The 7,010-nt window shown below is 48.0% G+C and overlaps 1 protein-coding gene across 1 annotated transcript in view; it reads right to left on the reverse strand.

The window, feature by feature from the left end:
- Positions 1 to 7,010, reverse strand: part of LOC109915018 (ecto-NOX disulfide-thiol exchanger 1-like) — a 102,271-nt gene that overhangs the window by 90,809 nt on the left and 4,452 nt on the right. The window lies entirely within an intron of this gene.

Consider the following 7,010-nt stretch of genomic DNA (forward strand, 5'->3'; position numbering starts at 1 on the left):
GTCCCTCCGGAAAGCAGATAAGGGTGGGGAGGGAAAGATGTCTTTGGTGGTGGGGTCGGATTGCAGATGGCGGAAGTGTCGGAGGATGATGCGTTGGATCCGGAGGTTGGTGGGGTGGTACGTGAGGACGAGGGGGATTCTTTTTTGGTTTTTATTGCGTGGACGGGGTGTGAGGGATGAGGTGCGGGAGATGTGGGAGACACGGTTGAGGGCGTTCTCGACCACCGAGGAGGGGAAGTTACGGTCCTTGAAAAACGAGGACAACTGAGATGTACGGGAGTGGAATGCCTCATCCTGGGAGCAGATGCGGCGGAGGCGAAGGAATTGGGAATAGGGGATAGCATTTTTGCAGGAAGGTGGGTGGGAGGAGGAGTATTCTAGGTAGCTGTGGGAGTCGGTGGGCTTGAAATGAATATCGGTTTCTAGGTGGTTGCCCGATATGGAGACAGAGAGGTCCAGGAAGGGGAGAGAGGTGTTAGAGATGGTCCAGGTAAACTTAAGGTTGGGGTGGAAGGTGTTAGTGAAGTGGATGAACTGTTCGAGCTCCTCGTGGGAGCACGAGGCGGCGCCGATACAGTCATCAATGTAACGGAGGAAGAGGTGGGGTTTAGGGCCGGTGTAGGTACGGAAGAGGGATTTTTCCACGTAACTTACAAAGAGGCAGGCGTAGCTTGGGCCCATGCGGGTACCCATGGCTACCCCTTTGTCTGTAGGAAGTGGGAGGAATTGAGAGAGAAGTTGTTGAGTGTGAGGACGAGTTCGGCTAAGCGGATGAGGGTGTCAGTGGAGGGGGACGGGTTGGGCCTGCGGGACAGGAAGAAGCGGAGGACCTTTAGGCTATCTGTATGGGGAATGTAGGTGTAGAGGGACTGGACGTCCTTGGTAAAGATGAGGTGTTGGGGACCGGGGAATTGGAAGTTCTGGAGGAGGTGGAGGGCGTGGGTGGTGTCACAGACATAGGTAGGGAGCTCCTGGACCAAGGGGGAGAAAATGGAGTCCAGATAGTTGGAGATCAGTTCGGTGGGGCAGGAGCAGGCGGAGACAATGGGTCGACCAGGGCATTCAGGTTTGTGGATTTTGGGAAGGAGATAGAAGCAGGCAGTGCGGGGTTGGGGAACAATGAGGTTGGAGGTTTTTCAAGGACCGTAACTTCCCCCCCTCGGTGGTCGAGAACGCCCTCAACCGTGTCTCCCACATCTCCCGCACCTCATCCCTCACACCCCGTCCACACAATAAGAACCAAAACAGAATCCCCCTCGTCCTCACGTACCACCCCACCAACCTCCGGATCCAACGCATCATCCTCTGACACTTCCGCCATCTGCAATTCTTTCGGCTATTTATTCTTGTGATTAAAAGAAAACTTCTCATAGCACATCCTGAATAATTTATCAATCTCAGCAGGAACAATAACAATAAAACCCGTTCCATGAACCAAAGGCATTATATATAACCATAGAGCCACTATACCTCTCAGGCTTGTTCAGGAAACAATGGTGGTTTTTTTGTTAAAATGATCACTTGAAACTGCAAAGTGCAGCAAAATGGCTTTTTATCCCCACGACAAAAAAACACACTTATTTTTCTTGCTTAATTTTTGTCCAAGGCTTTTTCTCACATCAAGTAGAAATCGGAAAGGAAATGTTAAGCAGCAGGTTGCAGGCACACGTGCTCCCAACAATTCTTGGCTCACCAACTGCACATTTAATTTTTTTTTAAATACACTTGTTTTTTACTTGCCAGAATGCAATCCTGTTGAGTTGAAAAAATGGATTCAAATTCAGAACTGATTGGAATCAGTGTGAAATCAAAATATATACGAACTTGTCAAGAGCTGGACCATTGAGCTTCCAGGCAAAAACTTTCTGACTGCTTCCTTGTAACATCATTGAATCCCGGCTGTGTGAAAGCAGACCATTCAGCCCATTGAGTCCACACTAACCCTCCGAAGAGCATTCCACCCTGACTCATCCCCCTGCATTTCCCACAGCTAACCCACCCAGTCTGCACGCTAAAGCATGGCCAATCCACCTAACCCATAAATTTATGGACTGTGGGAGGAAACAGACAACGTGCAAACTCCATACAAACAGTCGCCCGAGGCTGGAATTGAACACTGTGAGGCAGCAATGTTAACCACTGAGCCACCGTGCTGTCCCTTAAATTTCAATAGCTGTCATCAGTGAGATTTGAACCTATGTCTCCAAAGCTTTGGCTCTATTATTAGTCCGCCAGTGTTACCATCACTACCACTGACTCCCCAAGTTGTAAGGAACAGATTGTTGGGAGAATGTACACAAATAGAGTGTTATGCATCACAGTCTGGGTGCTGAGCAACAATATAACACATGGAGAGGTGCTACACCTGTATTCAACAGAAATCCAACTCACTGTGGCTGGAGATAGTAGGAACTGCAGATGCTGGAGTCAGAGATAACACAGTGTGGAGATGGATGAACATAGCAGGCCAGGCAGCATCAGAGGAGCAGGGAAGCTGACATTTCGGGTCAGGACCCTTCTTCAGAAAGTCCTGACCTGAAACGTCAGCTTTCCTGTTCCTCTGACGCTGCCTGTCCTGCTGTGTTCCTCCAGCTCCACACTGTGTTATCACTGAGGCTGGACGTGGGATTACTTATGGTATTGAGCAGACACAATCCCACCGTGGTCTGAAATGCCCAAGTGGTCAGGCTGGCTGTATTTCAATGCTGTGTGCATCCTTCCCAACACCGTCAAGTTGGAAATTCCAGACTGAGCACTACAACCGATGCTGCTTCTTTTCCTTGACCCTGTCAGAACTTTACAAAGTGGGTGGCAGGGAATTTCAGGGAGAGGTGGTCTGTCACAACAGGAGCAGCTGGCAACATGCTGCTCTGAGCCTGATTAGCATAATAAATCCCAGCGCGGGTAAGTAAACCTGTGCAACAGGAGGATGAAAGTGCTGTAGGACAAAGTCAATACACAGATGTTGACAGCTGCAGGCTTACACTCATTTGAGACCATTGCCATGTTCCATTTTGATTCATTCATCATATTTAGCTACTAATTACTACAGAGAGACATGAACACAGTCCAGTCCATCACACAAGCCAACCTTCCATTCATTGATTCCATCTATACTTCTCACTGCCTCAGGAAGGCAGCCAACACAATCAAAGACCCTTCCTACCCCAGTTATAATCTCTTCCAATCTCTTCCATCGGGCCAAAGGTACAAAAGGTTAAACCCACGTACCAACAGATTCAAGAACAGCTCCTTCCCTGTTGCTATTAGATTTCTGAATGGACCTCTCCAATTTTAAATTTAATGTTGATCTCGCTCTTTTCTCTGCAGCTGTAACACTGTATTCCTTACTCTGTTCTATTACCCTAATGCACTTTGTATGGTATGATCTGCCTGTACTGCACGCAAACCAAAACTTTTCACTGTACCTCGGCACATGCAACAATAATAAATCAATTATCGCCACAAAGCAACCTTTTGCAATTCACAAAGCGCCTGCTATCCAGTGGGAATCAGTAAACGTCACCAATCATAACCCGCTAATTAACGCGGACGGTGGACTACCAGGTTTCAACATTCCGTGGAAAGTTGGGACCTTCCTCAGACTCGGGAGACGAGCCAGTGAGGATGAGGACACTAACTCAATGGGTGGAACACAGACTCAGATTGTGACTCCGTCCGAGCTTGACCATCGCCCACGGACCAAGCTCATGCCACGGCAGGTCAACTGCCGGGGCCTTCACACCCATTCAAGCTGCATCAGCTGAAACTGCTGGGCGTATTGTTAACCTTGACACTGAGCTGTAACTCCTTCCCTTGACACATGACCTGGAAAACATCTAGCAGCAAAAACCTTTTGGAATACTGCATTCAATTCTGGTCTCCCTGCTACAGGACAGATGTCATTAAACTTGAAATTGTTCAGAAAAGATTTACAAGGATGTGTCCCAAGGTTTGAGCTATAGGGAGAGGCTGAATAGGCTGGGGCTATTTTCCCTGGAACGTCAGAGGCTGAGGGGTGACCTTTTACGGGTTTATAAAATCATGAGGGGCATGGATAGGGTAAATAGACCAGGTCTTTTCCCCAGGGCACGGGAGCCCAAAACTAGCAGACAAAGGTTTAAGGTAAGAGGGGAAAGATTTAAAAGGGATCTAAGGGGCAACTTTTTCATGTGGAGGGTGGTGCATTTCTGGGAACGAACTGCCAGAGGAAGTGGTGGAGGCTGGTACAATTACAGCATTCAAAAGGCATCTGGATGAGTATATGAATAGGAAGAGTTCAGGAGGAGATGGGCCAAATGGTTGGCAAATGGGACTCGATTAATTTAGGATATCTGGTCGGCATGGACGAGTTGGGCCGAAGGCTCTGTTTCTGTGCTGTACATCTCCGTGACTCTATGACCGTTTCAAGCAAAACGGTGGTGAGAATCTGGAAATTGAGGAATCTGCAGGTTAAATCGGGCAGTGAGGTACCCTGGTCTAGGTGGGTTTGAGGCTTTGTGGGCATGTATCCAATGGATGCCAGGGAAATGGGGCTTGTGTGTGGGCAGAACAGGTGAGGTGATGGGATTAACCAGGGTGTGACTTTCACTTGTCACAGAAGTGCTGGCCCTTTGGAACCTCACATTCCAGCTGATGCCCTGTCTTAGCTGAAGGTCAGGGGCTCAGATACAGGGGAGTGGGCACGCTGTGCTTGGGTTGGGCGGAAGGTCGGGGGGGGGGGGGGGGTGCTGGAGGGGGTAGAACCAGGGCTCATGATTTGCATCCCCAAAACACAACACGGTGTATAACGATGGATACCAAATACCAACTCTGTTTAAAAGGATCACTTGCAGGTGAAATTGCCCACACTATCATAAACCCATTTCGAAGGCTTCCTATCCCCTGTCGAATCAGCTGCCCAGTTAGAAAAAAAACGCAAATAAATCTGGTGAATGAGGATATTCTGGTTCGATTTAGATTTATATAATATTGTCACTGGTGCCTAGGTGCTGAGAAAAGTGGATAAAATTGCCACGTTCTGGCACCATTTTCAATTACATAACAAATTGCTGATTAAATTGTGCAAATGGTAAAAAAAAATTGATTTATCTTTGATACATCCAAATGGAAGTACATTACATTCATCTACCATTTAAAGGTCAGCTCGCCACAGTTCTACTGGAGCATGGGGCTGTTCTCTCATTAGAGAGAGATGACTGGGGGTGGTTTCACCTCAGGCGAGGGGAAAGGTAGAGATGGTGGAATGTTCATGGTCACCTCAGCTGATGCAGGAACTGAACCCACGCTGTTGGTGTCACTCTGCATTGAAAAGCAGCCAGCTGAGCCAACCAGCCTGTTCCATTTAACGGGACCAGCCTCTGTACAATACATTACAGCACGGACTCAGTGCTTTCTCTTCTCCCTGTGTGGGGCGACACTGACGGGATGTCAGCTGAGGGGATCAGGCTCTTTCTTTGATTAAAATCTCCCTTTAAAGGAGGTGGAAGCAAACATCTTTCACAGCAATGATATAGGACGCCTCCCTGTAGAGAATCAGAAACCTGTGGTGACTCAAAAACCCTCAGATCCATTTGCAAAACCCAATTGGGTAGGGTGGCGGGGTCTGTTAGGAGGTCTTATATGCAGAAGCCTTGACTCTCCTGGCCGTGCACGTTTGCATACATCTGGTGGGAACACGGTTTAAACTTGAAAGCTGGGATCACAGTGAAGCAGAAAGGATCATAGAATCCCTACAGTGCGGAAGCAGGCCACTCAGCCCATCGAGTCCACACTGACCCTCTGAAGAGTACACCCCACCCATTCACCTGCACACTGAGGGCGATTTCCTACAGCCAATCCACCCTAACCTGCACATCTTTGGACTCCACACAGACAGTCAGTCACCTGAAGGTAGAATCGAACGCGGGTCCCTGGCACTGTGAAGTAGTAGTGGTAACCACTGAGACACCGTGCCTCTCCATACCAGCCCTTGGAACAAGTGCCAAGCTGAGGAAATTTTGCATCAAACATTAAACAAAGGCCCCATCTAACCTGCTCAAGCCAATGTTTAACCACATGCCACTATTTAGAAAGGAGCAGGGCATCCTGATCAATATTCGTCCCTCAACCCATACCACACATCATCTGGTTGCTGTAAAGGAGACCATGCTATCTACAAATGTGCTGTTGTATCTTCCCCGAGATAGTGACTGTAACGAAACTACCAACATGCTTTATTGATTGTGAGGATGTGCCCGGCATATTGTAACTACACACACCATCTTTCCTTGTCACACGTGAATATATTTGCTTTCAAAAGTACCGGACACTGATTGTAGGGCTGCTGCACTGCTATGAAGGCATAGGAGCAGAGGTAGGCCATTTAGCGTATTGAGTCTGTTCTAGTGAAACCATGCCTGATCTGATAATCCCGAACTCCACTGTCCTGCTCTCAATTCCCTTACTGATTAAAAATCTATCTCAGCCCTGAATATATTTAATGAGGCAACCTCTGCGGTAAAGAATTCCACAGATTCACTACCCTCTTAGAGAAGACATGTCTCCTCATCTCTATCCTAAATGGGTGACTCCTTACTCTGAGATGATGCGCTCTGGTCCTAGACTATCCCACAAGGGGAAACAACCTCCCCACATCCAGACTGTCAAGTCCCCTAAGAATCTTCTGTACAGTTCACTGTCTTGCTTATCGGCTAGATTACACCAGGATGAATCATGTCGTACAGCTCGGGGCTTTGGAATGGTGGAGGCAGCTGATCATGTGATTCTACTCCTCTGGGAACATGCCCAACCACTGCTGATAACCCTGTCAATATCACCAACCACTGCTGATAACCCTGTCAATATCATCTTCCATCTCTGTTAACTCTGCCAGTATCACTGACCACTGTTGATAACTCTGCCTATCTTATCAGCTACTGATAATAACCCAGCCCAGCTCACCAACCACTGCAGATAACCCTGCTGTTATCACCGATCACTGCAGATAGCCCTGCCGTTATCACCGATCA

This window comes from Rhincodon typus, chromosome 11, assembly GCF_021869965.1.
Source record: "Rhincodon typus isolate 14 chromosome 11, sRhiTyp1.1, whole genome shotgun sequence".
Taxonomy (NCBI): Eukaryota; Metazoa; Chordata; class Chondrichthyes; order Orectolobiformes; family Rhincodontidae; genus Rhincodon; species Rhincodon typus.